Source organism: Manis javanica, chromosome X, assembly GCF_040802235.1.
Source record: "Manis javanica isolate MJ-LG chromosome X, MJ_LKY, whole genome shotgun sequence".
Lineage (NCBI taxonomy): Eukaryota > Metazoa > Chordata > Mammalia > Pholidota > Manidae > Manis > Manis javanica.
The window spans coordinates 76,437,106-76,462,179 of record NC_133174.1 but is presented as its reverse complement, the minus strand read 5'-3'; the positions used below and the strand labels follow the sequence as shown (position 1 = coordinate 76,462,179).

At 36.7% G+C, this 25,074-nt stretch overlaps 1 pseudogene; it reads right to left on the bottom strand.

Moving 5' to 3' along the window:
- Positions 1–1,638: 1,638 nt before the first annotated feature.
- LOC118972933 (WD repeat-containing protein 20 pseudogene) overlaps positions 1,639–25,074 on the bottom strand; it is a 33,773-nt pseudogene continuing 10,337 nt past the window's right edge.

Sequence of the window (25,074 nt, the reverse complement as noted above, 5' to 3'; positions counted from 1 at the left end):
AAAAGCAGAGGGGGTGAGGTTCTGAGCCTCACCTCTGTTGATCCCCAATTTCTCACCTGATGGCCCCCCTGAGACTGTGCCTGTCTTAGGTTGTTCCTCCCTTGAGGAATCTTACCCGTCTCTGGCTAACCAGTCAGGAAGATTATTTTTTGACATAAATATTTTCATGGCAACCAGAAGTAAATTCTATCTGAGATCTGCATCTCATCTTATGGCAAGGGCATTTACCACCAAATGGTCATATCTGGAAATTCTCTAGAGTCATATTACTAAGCAACAACTGAGGCATACAGATATTTTTGGAAGATTGTCATTTCCTTTACTTTTTTTTCCCTAATTACAACAGCCTCGCTAAGTGTAGGCAGTGTGCACAGAGGCTGACTAAATACCGGCTTGAATAAGGTAGAAGGAAAAGATGGATTGGTGGCAAAACCTAGGGCAAAGGACTGGGGCATCAGATTCACATTTTGAGACAGAAGTTCTAAGGACCATGATAGCCATAAAACAGAAATCAGCTGCCTTCCCACATTGATTTTGTCTGCCTGAATTTTTCAGGGCATAATGGTGAATAACAAGCAGTTGAGGCCTTACTCTCAAGTGTGCTGTTATAGCCAATGGCTTCACTACTCTAACCTGAATATTGAAAGATATCTGATACTGCTTACCACTCACCCAACATTCATTTTCCACCTCTTTAATCTGATTAAAACCTGTTGTTTCCTGTCTCCTTCAGGAACAGCTCATTTAAAAGGTTACTTATTAACTTCATTATACCCTTACTCAATGAAAATTTAGTAGCAAGGGAATGCATCATTTTCTTTCTTCATAGAGAAACTGTAGCTTTTCTATCCTAAGCAAGTTATAATTTTATTTGGAAATAAATTGATCTGTGAGTACAGCTAATTATTTTGATTCCACTTCATTTTATTTGACTTCCATTTAGTCAATTTGTTCATTTTATTAGCCTCCATGTTTCTTGTTATATAGGAAAAAAAGCCTGCTTTGTGCTTTCTTTTCTTTGAAAAAAGATATTTATTAAAAAACTTTGTCATAAAATGACTAAAATTGGTCTTAAAAATTAAGGTTCTTCTTTTTCTGTGGATTACCAGAAAAACATAAAAGGAGTTATCAATCAACCCTGCTGAACGCTTTGTTCCTAAAGTTAAATTTCATAGATTCCTAAACATTTTATGATTAAGATAAGAAACTGGACTATAAATGGCAATTAACGGCCATCCATAGTGAGCCCACTCTGATCAGGTGTACAATATTCTAATTGAGTAGTTAAGCAAAAACATTTCAGTTAAAGCAGAAATTTTAATTTCAGCATTTTAAAGTTGTTTCCCACACTGTCATGATTCTCCTAAAACTGAAGTCGTCTAATACAGGAATGCTAGCCTTGGGGCTCAATATACTCCCAGGATGGTGACTAATTGGCTGTTTGATTATATATATATTTTAATGTTCTAAGGTGAATTATCAAATGATTCAGAATTACATGGCATGCAGTACCCAAAATTATGGCTGCATTTAGATTTACATTAGGAGTAAGAAGTGTCATTCACATTCATTGTACACCCCACCCTTCCCATAAGGAAAGTGTCACTCCCTATTCAGGTTCTGGTGCAGCATTAAGAATTAAAACATCACTTTACCAGGCCTTTACCACATTCAAATAAATCCCTCCTGACAAGCAGTGACTACACAGTCTTCAAGAAAAATTAATACAGTCAGCCTTTCATGTGCTATCTTTTTACAGATGAGCGGCTCTAACAAGGGTTGCCTAATTACAACAGCTTAGATAAGCGTGGGCAGTGTGCAGTGTCTTTCATTCGAGGACACAGGGGAGTTCCCAGAGTTTTAGCGGGGTCTGTTCTCGTTTAAGTAACTAAGTTCAGTTTGTTGCTGCTCTTGCTAGAAATGTGTCCTATGCTATGGTTCTGCTGTGGTCCTTCTCATGGTGCCTGTCCTTCTAGTCGTGTAGTGAGTGTTGTGAATTTGGTGACCCCAGAAGCAATGGCCCTGTCCACCACTGCTCTTGCTGCCGGCATTTGAGATGGCGGCATGGGGGAGGCTGTTGGACCATGGCAGCGGAGGGAGCGCAGAGTTGCTCGGGTTTGTGACACCGTTCCCAGTGCCCCCAGAAGGAGGACTTGTGACTGACATTTGTGTGTGTCCTCACTCTCAAGAGGGGCTGGTGAGGGAAAAAATGTCTTTCGTTAGGTCCCATAGGCAGAGCTATGTATCCCGGCCCACCGAGCTGAACGGATATGTAACACTGACTGGGTGGCTGTCTGTGATTACATATAATAGGGATTACAAAAATAGCATCACATTTAACATGAGTGACAATTTTTATTCCTGCACACCATGCCTGAAAACCCTACCATCTCTTAGAAAGTGAATTTTCCTTATTACTCTTGTAATTGTGTCTCCACAAATCCCTCTTTAACATCAGGAGTAAATATTGAGAACATATTCCACCTTCTGTTAACTCTTGTTAGCTACTGGCTGAAGCCATGAAAACTCATACCAGTGACAGCCTATAGGAGGAACTTACTGTTACATTTCTTCTTAAAGTATTTGCATTTTTATCTCATATGTGCAATAACTGTTCTTGCCTACTCTCTGATGGGTACTGTACTAGATGCTCGTTACCCAACTGCTACTCCAGGATATAACCCAAGGACTATAGAGCTCTAAATTTGGTGCCTTGCTGCTCTACATTCAACACCATAGTTTCTATAGCAAGACAGTGACATAATGCAAAGGAGTTTTGAGCAATTATACTGGTCAGCAAGAGTATTCAAAATGGATTAGCTAATGTCAGTAGCAGGTAACAGAGCTAAGAAGCTACAATCCAGTTGGTGAGGGCACATTTTATCCAGTTGAGTGATATAAAATAGCAGCAACAACAACAATAATAATAATAGAATAATATATAAAGCTAAGGGATTTACAGGAGAATGTCATTTATTCACATAAAGTAAATACAATTCATTTCCATTTTACAGATGAAGAAACTGAAATTGAGAGGATTAAAGCAATATTCCCATATGGAAAGATGGAGGTGGAGGACAGATTCACATCTCAAACCCCAGAGCGTAGACTCTTAACATCTATTCAACAAAATACTGCCTCCTAAAAGTAGAAGAAAAGCAAAAGCACACATACATGAAAGCCCTCTACACATTTTCCTTTATCTGTCCCATGAAGTATCAAATGTCTCTGATCCTCTAGTCATCTAAAACCTAGAAAAATGAAATCTAAGAATAATGATAATTACAAATTGAGTTGATCACCACAGCACACTACCATCATGATCTGGAACATATCACTCAATCATTCTGTGCCTTGTTTTACTCATCTCTAAAATGGGAATAACAACAACAGTATCTACCTCAACAGTTTGTTATAAGATTTAAGATTAAATTAAATAATACATATGAATTACATAGAGTAGTGCTTGACACATGGTGGTTGCTCAAAAAAATGTTAGCAATTATTATTGTATAGCTATGGTTTGTAATAATATGAAAGATTTTTGAAGTTCCTTCAATTGACATAAATTACTTTTGCAAAAAACCCTGCAATGTTAAAAGAGCGATGGAAAATAGAAACAAATGGAAACATGAAATAACCAATACACTGAGTATGCTATTTAATCCTTTTACATAAGCTACCCAACAAAACCAGCTTCCAAGGAGCCATTCAGAAACCAATGTCTTTTGCTAATCCACAAACATATTTTCTAGGTTTGCATGAAGTCTTCAGATTGTCTTCTTACCACTCAGTTTCTAAATAGGAGGTGTCTATATAAAAGTTTAGACAGACCACTTTCTAAAATTACTGGCAGATTCCTGGTGAGAATTCAGCATGTTTCAAAGTCTTAAAACCATCTCTTCTGTGGTCCATCACTGAATAAACTCTGAGCATCTTAAAAATTTCACAAAACGCTAAAACTAACTTAAAAATAAATTTGCTTCTTAAGAAAGTGTTCTCTATTTGTGACCAATACCTGCTTTGTTTTAGGGATTTTTATAAGCCTCGAGGATTGTGTTCCAAAGGAATACAGCTCTCAGTTGTCAACACCGTGTCTTTGTTAAATAAATATATGCTCATTACTTGACACCGGTTTTCAAATGAAAATCTAACAGCTCTTCCCTTTGTGATTAATGAAGAAATGTACTACATCAAGTCAGTGCTCAAAGTTTGTGCTAATGAGATTTGGACTGGAACAGTCTTTGATCATTTTAAATATCTCTGTTAAGAGAAACTTCTCTTATGCAAGATTGTCTCTATTCATGTATGTGTAAATAGGAGCTAGAATTTGCTACACTTTATTATTACAATTTTCCTCAATATCTGTGGTGAAATGCACTTAATGTAAAAGATAGATAAAAAATTATTAAACCTGATTATCTGAAAACAAAGGCAAAAGAAAATATTAAAAGTTATGAACTCATGAAAGATAGCAATAGTGTGAATTCAAATATATTGACTAAGTTCTGATATATTAATAAATTGGGAGTATCTATAGATATTAAAAGAAATCCCATTTTTATTTAAGATAAAAGAATAAGAATCTACAACGTAGATTTGCAAAGTACTTTAGCTTTTACAACCCATCTAACCTATAGTCTCCTCTCCACTGTGTAGTTAAAGAGAGAGGATTTGGTGGTAGAAAATTATTTCTGTCAAGTAAAGAGATGCTAGTCTGCCCCAGCTGAATAATACAGAACTTTTATGCAGCTCCTACTATGCACCAGGCACTATTCTAAGTGCTTTAAATATGTAATTCATTTATTCTTCACAGTAACATTATGAGGTAGGTACTGCTATTATCCTGTGCCTGTACCTATCAACTGAGGTACACAGAACTTAAGTGACTTTCCACATGTTCACACACAAACACGAAGAACTGGCTCTTTTTAGTTACTCTTTGGGGTACATTTTGAAGCTTCCCAGAATGCCCTCCTTGCAGTGCCAGTATCTGTGTGGTGAGAAATGTTTATGAATTCTCATGGTGATAGGGGAGGGGACATTTGTAAGTACACAATTTTTTCTAGGTTTTCACTGGTTTCTGATGTGATATGATTGATTGGTTTTGTTTTGGTACTGAGCATCAAAATATCATCTGCAGAAATGATGAATCACAAGGTCTGTTCCGCTGCTGTTGCCAGACAGATTTGTTTTGTACACTGCTGATCCCTAGATGATACTGCAGTCATGTGGCACTGGTAATGCCTTTGGATACCCAGTTCTATATCCTTTCTACAGTGTCTCAATATCAGGGAGTCTTCAGAAGTATGTCTACTACCCCACTTTGCCACAAGCAAGATATTCACCTCAAAGCCTCCTCCTGCAGTGACTGTACTAACAAGTAACTTCTTAAAGGGGACAAATGCAGTGAAGGGTTCGAGTTTATGTCTGAGTTTTCTTCCACAGCCTTCCTTAGGCTCATGGGACACTTGGAAATCCCTGCCATGCCAACCTTGACTCCATGGGAAAATCAGGGTGATCTTTTCTCTCTCTTGTCCTTACCTTTCTGTATTATTATTCAAGGTTCCTCTTCAGGAAATATAGGAGGTATTGAATACTTCTCTCCCAGACCTTGATGACCTTCTTGAACTTCCTATTTGCTTTTTTCCCAACTTGCATTTAACATTTCTTCTCAATGGCAGTAAGGATGGAAAAAAAAACAGATGACTGAAAAGAGAAGCTCATGGGTAATTATTTCAAAAATATTATCATCATAAATTTGCATACAACACTTCATTAATATTGGTTACCTCATCAAAGTATAGGGACATGAAGTGAAAATGGATTGAGAGAGGAAAGAGGAGCACATTAATTTTTAAGTATAATTCTATGTAGTTTGACTTGTGACAACAAATAAATTACTTTTTTCTTTTTTGTCTTTCTCTGCCTGAAAAGTCCCTCATTTATTTTATTAAGGTATCATTGATATACACTCTTATGAAGGTTTCACAAGAAAAGCAATGTGGTTATTACATTCACCCTTATTATCGAGTCCCCCCTCCATACCCCATTGCAGTCACTGTCCATCTGTGTAGTAAGATGCCACAGAGTACCTGTTGGTCTTCTCTGAGCTACAATATCTTCCCCTTGACCCCCCACACACCATGTGTATTAATCATAAAACCCCAAAATCCCTTTCACCCTCCCTCCCACCTGCCTGCCCTCACCCCTCCCTTTTGATAACCACTAGTCCCTTCTTGGAGTCTGTGAGTCTGCAGCTATTTTGTTCCTTCAGTTTTGCTTCATTATTATACTCCACAAATGAGGGAAATTATTTGGTATTTCTCTTTCTCTGCCTGACTTATTTCACCAAGCATAATACCCTCTAGCTCCATTCATGTTGCTGCAAATGGTAGGATTTGTATTTATCTTATGGCTGAATAGTATTCCATTGTGTATATGTACCACATTTTCTTTATCCATTCATCTACTGATGGACACTTAGGTTGCTTCTATATCTTGGCTGTTGTAAATAGTGCTGTGATAAACATAGGGGTGCATATCTTTTTGAATCTGAGAAGTTGTTCCCTTCGGGTAAATTCATAGGACTGGAATTCCTGGGTCAAATGGTATTTCTATTTTTAGTTTTTTGAGGAACCTCCATATTGCTTCCACAATGGTTGAACTAGTTTACATTCCCACCAGCAGTGTAGGAGGGTTCTCCTTTCTCTGCATACTCACCAGCATTTGTTGTTCCTAGTCTTTTTGATGTTGGCCATCCTAACTGGTGTGAGATGATATCTCATTGAGGTTTTAATTTGCATTTCCCTGATAATTTGCCATATAGAGCATCTTTTCATATGCCTGTTGAACATCTGAATTTTTTCTTTGGAGAAGTGTCTGTTCATATCCTCCACCTATTTTTTAATAAGTTTATTGGCTTATTAGGTATTGAGGTGTTTGAATTCTTCATATATTTTAGATCTTAACCCTTGTTGAATATGTCATTTACAAATATATTCTCCCATAATGTAGGATGACGTTTTGTTCCTCTGATGGTGTGTTTTGCTGTACAGAAGCTTTTTAACTTGATATAGTCCCATTTGTTCATTATTTATTTTGTTGCCCTTTCCCAAGGAGATATGTTCATGAAAAAGTTTCTCATATTTATATTCAAGAGATTTTTGCCTGTGTTTTTGTCTAGGAGTTTTATGGTTTCATGACTTACATTCAGGTCTTTGATCTATGTCATTTACTTTTGTGTATGGAGTTAGAGAATCATCCAGTTTCATTCTCTTGCATGTAGCTGTTCACTTTTGCCAACTACAGCTATAGAAGAGACTATCATTTCCCCATTGTATATACATGACTCCTTTATGGGATGTTAATTGACCATATATGCTTGAGTTTATCTCTGGGTTCTCTAGTCTGTTCCACTGGTCTATGGGTCTGTTCTTCTGCCAGTACTAAATTGTCTTGATTACTGTGGCTTTGTAGTAGAGCTTGAAGTCAGGGAACATAATGCCCCCTGCTTTATTCTTCCATATCAGGATTGCTTTGGATATTTGGGGTCTTTTCTGGTTCCATATAAATTTTAGAACTATTTGCTCTAGTTCAAAGAAGAATGTTGCTGGTATTTTGATAGGGATTTCATTGAATCTGTAGATTTCTTTAGGCAGGATGGCCATTTTGACAATATTAATTCTTCCTATTCATGAGCACTGGATGCATTTTCATTTATTGGTGTCTTCATTAATATCTCTCATGGGTGTATTGTAGTTTTCAGAGTATCGGTCTTTCACTTCCTTGGTTAGGTTTATTCCTAGGTTTTTTATTCTTTTTGATACAATTGTGAGTGGAATTGTTTTCCTGATTTCTCTTTCTGCTAGTTCATTGTTAATGTATAGGAATGCAACAGATTTCTGTGTATTAATTTGGAATCCCACAACTTTGCTGAATTCAGATATTAAATCTAATAGTTTTGGAGTGGATACTTTAGGGTTTTTTATGTACAATATCATGTCATCTGCAAACAGGGACAGTTGAACTTCTTCCTTACTAATCTGGATGCCTTTTATTCCCTGTGCTGTCTGATTGCCATGGCTAGGACCTCCAGTACTATGTAGAATGAAAGTGGGGAGAGTCGGTATCCTTGTCTTGTTCACAATCTTGAAGGATAAGAAGGAAAAACTTTCAGCTTCTTGCTGTTAAGTATGATGTTGGCTGTGGGTTTGTCATATATGGCCTTTATTATATTGAGGTACTTTTGCTCTATGCCCATTTTTGACACTTTTTATCATGAATGGATTTTAAATTTTGTCAAATGCTTCTTTAGCATCTATGGAAATGATCATGTGGTATTTGTCCTTCTTTTTGTTGATGTGGTGGATGATGTTGATGAATTTTCAAATGTTGTACCATCCTTGCATTCCTGGAGTAAATCCTACTTGAACATGATGGATAACTTTTTGATATATTTTTGAATTCGGTTTCCTAGCACTTTGTTGAATATTTTTGCTGCCATGTTCATCAGGGATATTGGTCTGTAATTTTCTTTTTCTGTGGAGTCTTTGACTGCTTTTGGTATTAGAGTGATGTTGGCCTCATAGAATGAATTTGGGAGTATTCCCTTGTCTTCTAGGTTTTGGAAAACTTTAAGGAGGATGGGCACTAGGTCTTCACTAAATGTTTGATAAAATTCAGTGGTGAAGCCATCTGGGTCGGGGGTTTGTTCTTAGGTAGTTTTTTGATTTCCAATTCAATTTCATTGCTGTTACTTGGTCTGTTCAGATTTTCTGTTTCTTTCTGGATCAGCATTGGAAAATTGTATTTTTGTAGAAAGTTGTTCAATTCTTCTAGGTTGTCCAGTTTGTTAGCATATAATTTTTCATAGTCTCTAATAATTCTTTGTATTTCTGTGGTGTTTGTAGTGATTTTTCCTGTCTCATTTCTGATTCTGTTTGTGTAGATTCTCTTTTTTTATTGATAAGTCTGGCTAGGGGTTTATCTATTTTGCTTATTTGCTTGAATAAACAACTCCTGCTTTCATTGATTCTTTCTATTGTTTTGTTCTTCTTGATTTTATTTATTTATGCTCTAATCTTTATTATGCCCTTCCTTCTACTGACTTTTGGCCTCTTTTGTTCTTCTTTGTCTAGTTTTGTTAATTGAGAATTTAGCCTGTTCATCTGGGATTGTTTGTTTTTCCTGAGGTAGGCCTGTATTGCAATATACTTCCCTCTTAGGACAGCCTTTCCTGCATCCACCAGATTTTGCAATGTTGAATTATTATTGTCATTTGTCTCCATATATTGCTTGATCTCCATTTTTATTTGGCCACTAAGCCATTAATTATTTAGGAGCATGTTGTTAAGCCTCCATGTGTTTGTGGGATTTTTCATTTTCTTTATTTAATTTATTTCTAGTTTCATACCTTTGTGGGCTGATAAGCTGGTTGGTACAATTTTAATCTTTTTGAATTTACTGAGGCTATATGTGCGGCCTAGTATATGATCTATTCTTGAAAATGTTCCATGTGCACTTGAGGAGAATGTGTATTCTGTTGCTTTTGGGTGTAGAGTTCTGTAGATGTCTGTTAGGTCCATCTGTTCTAATTTGTTTTTCAGTGCCTCTGTGGCCTTACTTATTTTCTGTCTGGCTGATCTGTCCTTTGGAGTGAGTGGTGTGTTGAAGTGCCCTAAAATGAATGCATTGCATTCTATTTCCCCTTTTAATTCTGTTGGTATTTTTTTCACATATGTAGGTGATCCTGTGTTGGGTGCATAGATATTTATAATGGTTATATCCTCTTGTTGGACTGACCTCTTTATTATTATGTAAAGTCCTTCTTTGTCTCTTGTGAGTTTCTTTGTTTTGAAGTCTATTTTGTCTGATACAAGTACTACAACTCCTGCTTTTTTCTCCCTATTTGTTACATGAAATATCTTTTTCTTTCCCTTTGTTTTTAGTGTTATGTATGTCTTTGGATTTGAAGTGAATCTCTTGTAATAGATAGGCCTTGTCTTTTTATCCATTCATGGACTCTGTGTCTTTTAATCAGTGCATTCAGACTATTTAAGGGTGATTATCAATAGGTATGTACTTATTGCCATTGCAGGCTTTAGATTCGTGGTTACCATAGCTTCGGGGGTAACTTCCTTACTATGTAACTAATTAAACTCACTTAGTATGCTATTACAAACACAACCTAATGGTTCTTTTTTTTCCTCCTTTTTATTCCTCCTCCATTCTGTATATATTAGGTATCATAGCCTTTACTCTTTTTGTCTATCCCTTTATTGACTTTGGGGTTAATTGATTTGATTTTGCATCTGCTTAGTAATTAATTGTTCTTATTGTTCTACTTTCTTTACTGTGCTTTTATTTCACCTGATGACAGCTATTTAGCCTTAGGAACACTTCCATCTATAGCACTGCCCTCCAAAATACACTGTCAAGGTAGTTTGTGGAAGGTAATTTATGTCAGCTTTTGCTTATCTGGAAATTGTTTGTTCCCCCTTTCAAATTTAAATGATAATCTTGCCAGGTAGAGTATTCTTGGTTTGAGGCACTTCTGTTTCATTTCTGTTTCATTGCATTAAATACATCATGCTGTTCCCTTCTGGCCTGTACAGTTTCTGATGATAGCTTGATAGTTTTTCCTTTGTATGTGATATTTTTCTCTCTCTAGCTGCTTTTAAAAGTCTGTCCTTATCCTTGATATTTGCCATTCTAATTATTATATGTCTTGGTGTTGCCTTCCTTGGGTCCCTTGTGTTGGAATATCTGTGCACCTCTATAGCCTGAGAGACTATCTCCTTCCCTAGGTTGGAGAACTCTTCAGCAATTACCCCTTCAAACACACTTTGTATCCCCTTTTATTTCTTCTTCTTCTAGTACCCTTATAATGTGAATATTGTTCCACTTGGATTGGTTGCAGAGTTCTCTCAATATTCTTTCATTCCTAGAGATCATTTTTTCTCTCATGTTCCTCAGCTTCTTTGTATTCCTCTTCTCTAATTTCATTCCATTTACTGTCTTTTCTACTACATCTAATCTACTTTTATATCCCTCGTACATTTCATTTAAGTAATGTAATTTCTTAATGATTGAATCTGTGCCCTAAATTCGTCCCTGATTTCTTGAGTATTTTTATGTACTTCCATGAGCATGTTTATGATTTTTATTTTGAAGTCTCTTTCAGGAAGATCTGTGAGTTCTGTTTCACTTGGTCCTTTTTCTGGTGTTTCTGAGATTTTGGTTTGAACCAGGTTCCTTAGACATTTCATATTTGTATGTGAAGCCCTCTAGTGCCCAGAAGCTCTACTCTCTCGAGCTGCTCAGCCCCAAATGGAATGATATTGGGGGTCACAGGGGAGCGGCCCTGGTGTCCTGTTTTGTGAGGTCTCTTCTGTTCTCCAGGTGTATGCAGTGTGGGGCAGCCTTCTTTCCTGTTGCTCTTTTAGGATTAGTTGTGTTAACTATATTTTCGTATTATATGTGGTTTTGTGAGGAGTCCTCTGTCTCACCTCTCATGCTGCCATCTTTAATTGCTTCTAGTCTAATAAACTAGTTTTTTTAAGTAAAAAATATATTATTTTAAAAAGAAACAAAAGGCAGAATAACTCATCAGAGTAAAGAAGAAGAAATACTACTTAGGGTGGCAAGTAGCAAACTTTCAGAATGTGTGGAAAGGCAGGTACAGATATAAAACAGATTTATGAAAATAAAAAGTATTTTTCATATACTCATGTTACCAGCTGAGAATGCTTCTGTTTTTCCCAGGATCATGTCTCAGAGGTGATAAAGAATGAATTAAGCAGACAAGAGTACAGAGCAACGAGCAAAACTCTTTTAAAGAGTGAAGAGAGAAAGCTCTTATTACTCAGGTGATGCTCCAAGGGCAGAAGCCATTAAGGCTGTGGGATCTGGGGTTTATATTGCCTCCTAAGAGAAGGAAGTCCCACCCTCCCAAGACCAAATAGAGAACTGAACTGATGACATCACAACCCACTCTTAATTGGCTGAAAGTACAATGCTTCATTTGCACAGGGCATAACCAATCAGAGGTGAGGTCTTTCTGACTTGGAGCTTTTTGAAACTTATAAGATTTGGAACTTACAATGATCCTGAAGCTTCTTAAAACTTACAAGGACACTGAAGCTTCTTGAAACTTTCAAGGGCCTTGAAACTTACAGGGGCCCTGAACTCTACCTGCATATGTCCCTCTATCACCTGCCTCTCTCACAGATTAAATGATCTGTACTGGGATATATATTATAGACAATGGCAGAACAAAGTAAAAGGTCTAATGTTGAGATTGATGAACTTCTGTTGGTACTGTTGTTGAAGATAACCTCTTGCCATGAAAGGGCTATCAGTTGAGTTTGGATGACATTTCTTAATTTCATAAATGAAATTTCTATATCTCATTAAAAAATGTCCAAAGCCCAATTGTGACTTCACCATCAGATATTCATTTACAATATGAAAACAAATGTCCAAGAGATATAGTACAAAAGGTACCTGAACCAGATCAGACACAGATATAGAAGTAAAATCAGGAAGTGGAGCATTTCGGCAGCAATGTGAAGAAAGTGTTTCAGTTAGGAAAGAGTGATAAAATATGTCAAATTTTCCTGATGTTCCAAGAATTTTCACAGGTCAAAGCATGGTGTTGAGAAGTTCATCTAGAAATCAAACAGTGTATCTTGAAGCAAAAACCCAAAGGCAAAGAAGTCAAACAAAGTAGCTTGAGCTGAAATGTCAGAGAAAAACAATCAGACCTGTGTCTGCTTCACATAGAGGCTGATGACAAATTGATAAAATAAAATAGTTGGAGCCACACCAGCTCAGATAACTCACAGAATCATTGTATTGGCACTGACAGCAAAGTAAATCAGCTTTTGGGAGATATCATCAGTGATATGAGCTTTGAAGAGACTATTAGTTGAACCCTGCAATTTTTATAATAGAATGATCACTCTATGGACTATATGTAACATCCTTGGGCCTATGGTCACCAAAGACACATAAAAATTGAGTTTTAAATAACAGCAAACGTCTCCAGGCTTTAGGTCAAATATGTTTTCCTAATAACAACTTGTAGCTTGATTTGATCTTACATATTTTCCTATATAGAGACAGTTAATATTTAAATAAGGATTCAGGACATTCATTAAAGAATTATTATAGTGAAGAAAGGAAGGGGAGACAATGAAGATAATGAAGAAACAGGTAGAGGAGAAGGAGTTATTCTCTTTCAAATGAGTTTTGCTTCACTAATACAGGTTGTTGAGTTAGTCAGTCAAATATCCACCCTGTCATCTCTGAGCAGTTGTTTTCTGTTGTTTTTAAATCCTCACTAATAGAAGTCATAGGCTGCAACTGATCTAGCTCTTCCAGCAACTTCTAGAATTCTTCATTTACATGATCAACCAATGTGAATAAAAATAATGATAAATTAATTTTTAAAAATCATATGTAGGGAAAAAATAATAGTGATATGCCACACTACAAGGCTAAATGTATTTGAGGACCCTAGAAGAGGAGCATTCTTCATGTAAAAGACTGACTCTTCCATCTCTGTTTCCATTCCTTGTCTAGAACGTTGAATTCTATCCTGAATCTAAAATGGAACTACTAGCTTAGTGGGACTGATCATATGTGGAAATTTCAGCCCTTCTCATGAGGAATTATACTTCTCATTTCTTTAAGAAAACCTGAAGTCTCATTCTCCTTACTCTGTCAAGTACTTACTCTGTTTTGCTCCCTAGATACTACTGTTGGAGAAAGGGTATAGAGGTTCACTGCAGCAGGAGTTGGAGTAGCAGGCAGTACATAAAGCACTAGTCTATGTGAAAGTTCCTATTAGTGACTTCAAAGGACTTACTTTGCTTTATCAATAGAGAATTTCAGGGTCAAACTGGTGACATCATTAAGATCCACCAACAGAGAAGTTTGAAATGTAGCCAGAGGTTGGAGACAATTTCAGTGAAAGACAGCTCTGTCTAGTCCTAGAGCAGGTCAGCTTTGATGTGATAAAGGGGCTTATTTCAAATCCTGAAGCACATCAGCCATTTGCTAAAACCTTATGACTTCTATCAAAATCAATAAAAGGTATTCCCTGTATCCCACTACCTCCTTATCTTAACCTGAGTGGACCTATTCAGAGGATTTTAAAGTAGCCATTGTTACCCTAGTCAGTATTCCAGGAGTTGTCAGGAAGCCAGTAGGGAGTGCTACTCTGCACTCTCATCCCAGGATGCAGATGGTGATCAGGGCAAGCATACTGATACTGAGAGAAATCAGCTTCTGCAGTGAAAGCTGCCTCTAAGCCCGCCATCCTTATAGATCTCAATCATGATCTCATTTGAAGGTACAACTGTAGGGTCTGTAATGATAGTGTTTGTCTTCTTAGTACGAAGAGATGAAATCAACTTAGCAGGTCTTTCTACTCTTAGGAGTATCTCCTCTCTCACCCTCATTGGGCACAGGAACCACTGACATGGTACTTACATGGAAATAGAAGGTAGAATAGAATCTGCTGCACATCTGAGAGTCAGATTGGTCAGCAGAGACCGGAATCATCAGGATCCATAGAAAAGCTCCCATTGCAGCCTTCCTCATACTCCAGATTGCAGAGGTGAGCAGATCTTCAGTTGGCATCTTCACACTGGCATTCTAGTTGGTAGAAATGCAAATCCTGTTAGAAACTGGTTTCTTATACCCAAGCACCAGCAAAAAAACAAAGGAGCGCTGGTCTCTAACCTCTTTCATATTAGGCAGTTTAGCAATAGCTTCAAGGCATCAGAGAGATTTCAGGCTGACCTGTTTATTCAACAAACCAGACTCTAAGGATGTTTGGGTTTTTCTAGCTATGTACTGCTCAGCCTCCTAAGATGCCTCATGTCCATTATGAAGTCTCTGACTGACCTACCAGGTAGTGGTGAACTTGCTGACATAATTCACCCAGGTATTCTGAAAGGGAAATAACTAAGGGTACATTCTACACACTGGTCAGTACAGCATGAGGTGGAACACAGTGAAGGAAATAGACCCTAGATTTACTGGAATCACAGAATCCCTGAGCCTTCAGACATATCCCAAACTCTGTCCCCACTGCTACTGCCACCCAAGAAGTAGTTTAAAGATAAAACACATTTAATTCAACAAATATTTGTTGAACATATACAAGGTGTCAGGCACTGTTTTAACACAGGCTGACAAAAAGAAAAATTGAGCTCCTAATACCACAGAGTTTAAGATCTCAGATATAATTATATATGTCACTATAATACAAAGGGATGGGTGTTAAGAAGAGGTAATGACAGGGTGCTCTGGAAGTGTATGGCAAAGGCGACAGCCTAGGCCAGGAAGTCACATGCAAGGCTTTTGGGGATAGGGGCATCTGAACACAGATTGAAGGGCAAATAGGAAAGATAAGAATGATGAGGATATTTAAATGTTAATGCCTTTATCCTATATGCATGAATGTCTACATAAAATTTAACATGATAATTGAGGACTTGTTTTATGTTTATCAAAAATAATTTCTTTGCTTTTTATTACTAGAAAATAGTACATGTTTATGCTGGAAAAAAAAACAAATACACGTAAGCAATAAGAATAAAATACAAATCATACATCAGTTCACAATGTTGGACAATCTGTTAACTCCTTGGTAAAATGACTACTTCCTAGTCCTTTTTCCTATACATATAAAGTAGTGTGAATTTTTAACAAAAATTTTATCAAGCCAGTCATATTGTCTTGTAATCCGGTTTTTAATTTTCATTTAATAGATCATGAATATCTTTATGTATCATTTAATATTCTTTTATGAGCTTATACTTTACAATGTACAATAGTAACAGCAAGAGAAAAGGGAATACAGAGAGGTTTTGGGTTTTCTTTCACTTTGGAGAATGTTCTAAAAGGGAATAGTGTGGTAAATAGGCATATTTGGGAGATTCATTGTCCATCTTGCTGTTGTTCCTTCTTTCTTTTTTTCCTCTCTTTTTAAATCTGGATAAATAGGGAAGAGAGAATAAAGGTGCCAGTGTGAGCTTTATTTATTAATTTTGATTTTTTTGTTTTCTTTTTAAATAGGTATGGGGGCAATCATATCTAGAAGTTAAGAGTCTATTTACAAACAGATGTGACAGAGAGGTGAAATCAGAATAGCTTAATATAGCAACATAGGTTTGTTTTTGGTTGAAACCAGAATGATAGAGAAAGGCAGTCACCTTACTATTTTTTTTTAATGCAAGATGGGAAAAATGGAAATAAGGCCCCCATTTCTCTTCTTTTCTCTAAAAATATAGAGGTAATAACACCTTTCCTATCTGATTTGCGGTATCATTGTGAATCTAATTAGAATTACATATGGGACGTGCTCTTGTAAACTGCAAAATACTATAAATTTTAGAATATATTGTTTCCCTCCCACCCACCTGCCTTGACTTCCTTCCTTCTGTTCTTTCTGCCTTATGAAAAGGTGCAGTCAAGGCTATGCATATATAAGCAGCTTAAATGTGGGAGTAATTAGGTAGCTAACTAGGAATGATGGAGGAATGTAGCTCTCTGGGTATTTTAAGGAGTTATTACAGAATTTGCAAAAACCAAGGTTCCATGGTAAAAAGTCTTAAGCAATAGAGAGACGACAGATAGATAATCGAAACATGGACGTGGCGAAGGGGGTAAGATACAAGCCCCAGCTGGACGGGACAAAGTGCCCCTCCCCCCAGCTCCCAGTGGGAGAGGAGTCACACTGGGGAGGGAGAGGGATCCAGACCGGGCTAACCCAGACATCTTCCACATCCTCTTCTGAGAAGGAATCTGTAACATATTGGATTTAACCAATCTTCCTGAAAAAGAATTCAAAACAAAAGTCATAACCATGCTGATGGACTTGCAGTGAAATATGCAAGAACTAAGGAGGGAGAATATAGAAATAAAACAATCTCTGGAAGAACTTCAAAGCATAATGGATGAGATGCAAGAGACCATTAATGGACTAGAAATCAGAGAACAGGAAGGCAGAGAAGCTGACGTACAGAGACATAAAAGGATCTCCAGGAATAAAACAATATTAAGAGAAACGTGTGACCAATCAAAATAGAACAATATTGGCATCATAGGAGTACCAGAAGAAGAAGAGAGAGAAAAAGGGATAGAATGTGTCTTCGAAGAAATAATTGCTGAAAACTTCCCCAAACTAGGGGAGGAAATGGCCTCTCAGACAACAGAAGCACACAGAACTCCCATGACAAGGGACCCAAGGAGGGAAACACCAAGACACATAATAATTAAAATGGCAAAGATCAAAGACAAGGACAGAGTATTAAAGGCAGCCAGAGAGAAAAAAAAGGTCACCTACAAAGGAAAACCCATCAGGCTATCATCAGACTTCTCATGAGAAACCTTACAGGCCAGAAGAGAATGGCATGATATACTTAATGCAATGAAACAGAAGGGCCTTGAACCAAGGATACTGTATTGAGCACGATTATCATTTAAATATGAAGGAGGGATTAAACAATTCCCAGACAAGCAAAAGTTGAGGGAATTTGCCTCTCACAAACCACCTCTACAGGGTATCTTAGAGGGACTGCTATAGATGGGAACACTCCTAAAAAGGGCACAGAACAAAACACCCAACATATGAAGAATGGAGGAGGAGGAATAAGAAGGGAGAAAAATAAAGAATCATCACACTGTGTTTATAATAGCTCAATAATTGAGTTAAGTTAGACAGTAAGATAGTAAAGAAGCAAACCTTGAACCTTTCATAGCCACAAACTGAAAGCCTGCAATGGCAATGAGAACATATCTTTCATTAATCACCCTAAATGTAAATGGACTGAATGCACCAATCAAAAGACACAGAGTAATAGAATGGATAAAAAAGCAAGACCCATCAATATGCTGCTTACAAGAGACTCACCTCAAATGCAAAGACATGCAAAGATTAAAAGTCAAGGGACGGAAAAAGATATTTCATGCAAACAACATTGAGAAAAAAGTAGGTGTTGCAATACTAGTATCAGACAAAATAGACTTCAAAACAAAGAAAGTGACAAGAGATAAAGAAGGACATTACATAATGATTAAGAGCTCAGTACAACAAAAGGATATAACCATTATAAATATACATGCACCCAATACAGGATCATCAACATATGTGAAACAAATACTAACAGAATTCAAGGAGGAAATATAATGCAATGCATTCATTTTGGGAGACTTCAATGCACCACTCACTCCAAAGGAGAGATCCACCAGACAGAAAATAAGTAAGGACACACACTGGAACAGATGGACCTAATACACATCTATAGAACTCTACATCCAAAAGCAACAGGATTCAAGTGCACATGGAACATTCTCTAGAATAGACCACATACTAGGCCACAAAAAGAGCCTCAATAAATCCAAAAACATTGGAATCCTACCAACCAACTTTTCAGACCACAAAGGTATGAAACTACAAATAAATTGTACAAAGAAAGCAAAAAGGCTCACGAACACATGGAGGCTTAACAACATGCTCCTAAATAATGAATGGATCAATGACCAAATTAAAATGGAGATCCAGCAATATATGGAAACAAATGACACTAAGCCCCAACTTCTGTGGGACACAGTGAAAGCAGTCTTAAGAGGAAAGTATATAGCAACCCAGGCACACTTGAAGAAGGAAGAACAATCCCAAATGAATAGCCTAATGTCACAATTATCAAAATTGGAAAAAGAAGAACAAATGAGGCCTAAGGTCAGCAGATGGAGGGACATAATAAAGATCAGAGAAGAAATAAATAAAATTGAGAAGAATAAAACACTAGAAAAAAATCAATGAAACCAAGAGCTGGTTCTTCGAGAAAATAAACAAAACAGATAAGTCTCTAGCCACACTTATTAAGAGAAAAAGAAAATCAACACACATCAACAGAATCAGAAACGAAAAAGGAAAAATCACGACGGACCCCACAGAAATACAAAGAATTATTAGAGACTATTATGAAAACCTATACACTAACAAGCTGGAAAACCTAGGAGAAATGGACAACTTCTTAGAGAAATACAACCTTCCTAGACTGACACAGAAAGAAACAGAAAATCTAAACAGATCAATTATCAGCAACAAATTTGAAGCTGTAATCAAAAAACTACCCAAGAACAAAACCCCCGGGCCATATAGATTCACCTCGGAATTTTATCAGACATACAGAGAAGACATAATACCCATTCTCCTTAAAGTTTTCCAAAAAATAGAAGAGGAGGGAATACTCCCAAACTCATTCTATGAAGCCAACATCACCCTAATACCAAAACCAGGCAAAGACCCCACCAAAAAAGGAAAACTGCAGACCAATAACCCTTATGAACATAGATGCAAAAATACTCAACAAAATATTAGCAAACCGAATTCAAAAAAACATCAAGAGGATCATAAACCATGACCAAGCGGGATTCATCCCAGGGATGCAAGGATGGTACAACATTAAAAAATCCATCCACAGCACCACATCCACAAAAAGAAGGGCAAAAACCACAAGATCATCCCCATAGATGCTGAAAAAGCATTCGACAAAATTCATCCATTCATGATAAAAACTCTCAACAAAATGGGCATAGACAGCAAGTACCTCAACATAATAAAGGCCATATATGATCAACCCACAGGTAACATCATACTGAATAGCGAGAGGCTGAAAGCTTTTCCTCTGAGATTGGGAACAAGACAGGGATGCCCACTCTCCCCACTTTTATTTAACGTAGTACTGGAGGTCCTAGTCACGGCAATCAGACAAAACAAAGAAATACAGGAAATCCAGACTGGTAAACAAGAAGTCAAACTGTCACTATTTGCAGATGACATGATATTGTACATTAAAAACCCTAAAGACTCCACTGCAAAACTACTAGAACTAACATCCGAATTCAGCAAAGTTGCAGCATAAAAAATTAACACACAGAAATCTGTGGCTTTCCTATACACTAATAATGAACTAATAGAAAGAGAAATCAGGAAAACAATTCCATTCACAATAGCATCAAAAAGAATAAAATACCTAGGAATAAATCTAACCAAGGAAGTGAAAGACCTATACCCTGAAAACTACAAGACATTCTTAAGAGAAATTAAAGAGGACCCTAACAAATGGAAACTCATCCCATGCTCCTGGCTAGGAAGAATTAATATTGTCAAAATAGCCATCCTGCCCAAAACAATATACAGATTCGATGCAATCCCTATCAAATTACCAACAGCATTCTTCAATGAACTGGAACAAATAGTTCAAAAATTCATATGGAAACACCAAAGACCGTGAATAGCTTAAACAATCCTGAGAAGGAAGAATAAAGTGGGAGGATCCCACTCCCCAAATTCAAGCTCTACTACAATGCCACAGTAATCAAGACAATTTGATACTGGCACAAGAACGGAGCCACAGACCAATGGAACAGAATAGAGACTCCAAACATTAACCCAAACATATATGGTCAATTAATATACGATAAAGGAGCCATGGACATACAGTGGGGAAAGGAAAGTCTCTTCCACAGATGGTGCTGGCAAAACTGGACAGCTACATGTAAGAGAATGAAACTGGATCACTGTCTAACCCCATACACAAAAGTAAATTCGAAATGGATCAAAGACTTGAACGTAAGTCATGAAACCATAAAACTCTTAGAAAAAAACATAGGCAAAAATCTCTTAGACATAAACATGAGTGACCTCTTCTTGAACATATCTCCCCAGGCAAGGGAAACAAAAGCAAAAATGAACAAGTGGAACTATATCAAGCTGAAAAGCTTCTGTACAGAAAAGGACACCATCAATAGAACAAAAAGGTATCCTACAGAATGGGAGAATATATTCATAAATGACAGATCTGATAAAGGGTTGACATCCAAAATATATGAAGTTCTCATGCACCTCAACAAACAAAAAGCAAATAATCCAACTAAAAAATGTCCAGAGGAGCTGAATAGACAGTTCTCTAAAGAAGAAATTCAGATTGCCAACAGACACATGAAAAGATGCTCCACATCGCTTGTCATCAGAGAAATGCAAATTAAAACCACAGTGAGATATCACCTCACACCAGTAAGGATGGCTACCATCCAAAAGACAAACAACAACAAATGTTGGCGAGGTTGTGGAGAAAGGGGAACCCTCCTACACTGCTGGTGGGAATGTAAATTAGTTCAACCATTGTGGAAAGCACTATGGAGGTTCCTCAAAATGCTCAAAAAAAATACCATTTGACCCAGGAATTCCACTTCTAGGAATTTACCCCAAGAATGCAGCACTCCAGTTTGAAAAAGACAGATGCACCCCTATGTTTATCGCTGCACTATTTAGAATAGCCAAGATATGGAAGCAACCTAAATGTCCATCAGTAGATGAATGGATAAAGAAGATGTGGTACATATACACAATGGAATATTGCTCAGCCATAAGAAAAAAACAGATCCTACCATTTGCAACAATGTGGATGGAGCTAGAGGGTATTATGCTCAGTGAAATAAGCCAGGCAGAGAAAGACAAGTACCAAATGATATCACTCATATGTGGATTATAAGAACAAAGGAAAACTGAAGGAACAAAACAGCAGCAGAATCACAGGACCCAAGAGTGAACTAACAGTTACCAAAGGGAAAGGGACTAGGGAGGATGGGTGGGAAGGGAGGGATAAGGGTGGGGAAAAAGGTAGGGGGCATTATAATTAGAATGTATAGTGTGGCGTGGGCACGGGGAGGGCTGTGCAACACAGAGAAGACAAGTAGTGATTTTACAGCATCTTACTACACTGATGGACAGTGACTGTGAAGGGGTATGTGGTGGGGACTTGGTGAAGGGGAGAGCCTAGTAAACAGAATGTCCTTTATGTAATTGTAGATTAATGGTACCAAAATTTAAAAAATTAAAAATTAAAAAAAATAAAATAAACAGCTTGAAATAATAATAATTCCTTGCATTATTACACTGGAATCATTTGTGAAAAGCAAATTGGTGTTTTCTTCAGAATGATAAGCTTATCTATATTTGTCATTATCCCTGGTCTCTAAAAGTGACTGCATTACTGCTCATATGCAGATTTACAATGCATTCCCTTTGAGACTCAGAGATGAAATTATCCTTAGCTTTCTCTGTCTGCATTATCACTATATTTATGAGAAATTTTTGGAAAGATTTATGGTGATTTTAAAGGAAAATGTATGCACAAATTAACCTTGCTTAATATTTTAAAAATTTTCATCAGCTCTTCCTCAATTTGTTTTGAAAATGAACATTCTGAAAATGATATTCTCATGAGAAGCATCACAATTGACTAGCTTAAGAATAACAATACATTTATTACTACCAGTTTTCATTTTATTAGTAAAAAATGAAAAATCAGGCAACTACTAATAATTTTTTTTCAATTTCTAATTCCCCTGAAATGTGAGGATTGAAAATGAATTTAGCTGGGAAATATACATATCAAGCATTCCTCAGATCATTACTAGAATTTGTTTATAATATGACAGGTTTTCAAATTTTAATTAGAACAAAAAACATAAAGTGTTCTACATGTGTAATTAAAATGAATCTGATACTCTTACTTTTTGTAAACTCAGCTTTATTACTAGATTCTATCCCAGTGATGAAAAAGGAGATAATATTATTTCTTTTCACTTTGAACATAACAGTCACTTAAGATAGGAGCATAGCTGCTAGATAAAATTACTTAGAAACTTAATTGGGGTAAAATGGTCATAGTGGAGAAGAAATGCTATTTATAGGAGTAGAACAGGGCAATCACAATAGATATAAACATAAAATAGGTGGATTTAGCATGGCTTGGACATGTGAACTGGATAAAGAAATATAAAATTTAAATATGTATATGTAAATTAAGATAACCTTTAAGGATATTGAAGTGTTTCCTAGAGAAAGTCAGTGACAAGGCTACAATGTTGTAGGCTTCAATGGAAAACAAAAATATTGAAACAATTGAATTTCAGTATAATCATATCAATTTCAGAAGTGCCATTTTCACCATATATTTCTCTTCTTTGCTTTTCTCCTTCTGACATTATCTTTCAATGTCTTCTTTACAATTAACCAGTTTCCTGGAGATTTGAGAATGTGGAAGTATGGTGTTGAAGAAATCAGCCTGATGTGAATTCATCCTTGAGTTTCTCTCAGCTCCAGAATGTATTGTGATTTGCTCAGTACTCTACATAGGCAACTGGACAATTATGTGGGGCCTTTAGGAAGTGTAGTGTTCATAGTCTGAGCCTAATAGTAGCTTCTGAACCTTAAAATGGAGTGAAGTTTTGGAATGCTCAATGTAACTTTAAGTGCCAGCCAAAATCATCTAGTATTATGATAGAAATGGAATTCTATGATTTGCAAAACTCTTAGCAAGTAATATTCTAGTATAGATTTATCATGAAACTAATTTATTCTCTAGACTAGGGATTGACAAACAACAATCAGTGGCCTAAATGCAACCTACTACTTGTTTTTTCTTTTTTTTTAATAAGCTTTTTCTTTCAACACAACCATACCCATTTGTTTCATATTGCCTATGGATGTTTTCATACTCCAGTAACAGAGTTTAGTTGCTGCAACAGAGACTATAGCTCCTAAAGCTTAAAATGTTTAGCATTTGTTTCTTAATGGAAAAAAATGCCAACTTTTGCTCTTTATATAGAGCATAACAGCTGTATGAACTGGTTGGAATATAAATTAGGATAGAATTCTGGTGAAAGTGAGACTGCAACAAATAAATGGTATATATGTGATAAAGCTGGTTTAGAAAATAATTTTAATTTGGTTTTAAAAGTGGTTTCCACAGTATCAGTTTACTACCCAGTGTCAAAAGTTTGTTGGAAAGCAAACAGATTTAGTCATATATTAAAGGGATTAGTGGCTTTCAGTAAACCTTCCAAATTGTTAATATGAGACATATTAAGAGTTTGGCTCATTTGGAGAGGTTAAAAAATTTTCCATGTATATTATTTCATCTGAAATAATTTTCTTATATGGCAAGTATACCTGAGAAACTACATATATTCGTTTCCATTACCTAACCCTTGCCTGTTGTCATAGCACTCCACTCCTTACTGCTCACTCATTAACAGCATGGCTTCCAAACCCAAGATTAGATTCGCTGAAACAGTGCTTGGTAACTTCAGGTTCACTGACAACCTCCAGATCATTCTATTCAGTGGATGATGTAACCCAGTCTTCACCTTACAAACCTCTTATCAGCATTCAGTGCGGTTCACTAACTGTCCTCCTTAAGTACTCTCTCCTCTTGGAGTCAGTAACACTCTTGTTTTCTCCCTTTCCTCTTATCTGGCTCCTTATTCTTCAAGTCTTACCTCAAAGATCACTTCATGGTCATGATTCAATCACCACTTACCTGAAAATGCCTTAAGCTTTATTTCTCCTGTCTGGACTATTTATTTGAGCCATAGACCATTAAATCCAATTGCCTACTTGATATCTTTTCCTGGATATCTTAAAAGGCTCTCAAACTTGTGCCCAAAACTGAGTACCTGATCATCTCAAAAAGAATAATGCTTGACACTTCACTCCCTCTCACTCCATAGACCCAATCTATCTCCAAGTTTGGTTGATCTTTTAACCCCTAAACATTTGTTGATTCAAAAGTTATACCATGAGGGTGTAGTAGCTAGTGTATGAAGATGCTGCATAGATGCCAGTCAGAGTAATTTTTAATTTCAGTTTTGCCTAGTTACTGGTTTTAGATTTGTTCAATATCAAATGAATAAAAGTACACCATTTTGTTAAAATTTCATTTATTGTCAGGCAAACTCAAACATGGTGTAGGTAGAGAGGGCTCAAATATTTAACCATCACTCTTGGGAGCCACTAATGCTTTCTGCAACACTGTTTGAGCCATCCACTTACCGCCTGGTGATGATATGATGGTGACATCACCTCTCATCTGGACTAATGGAACATCCCCATAACTGGTCTGCTTGACTTCACTCAGGCCCTTCTCTAAATGGTCTCCAGACTGTTACCGTGATACACAAATCTAATCACATAATCTCTCA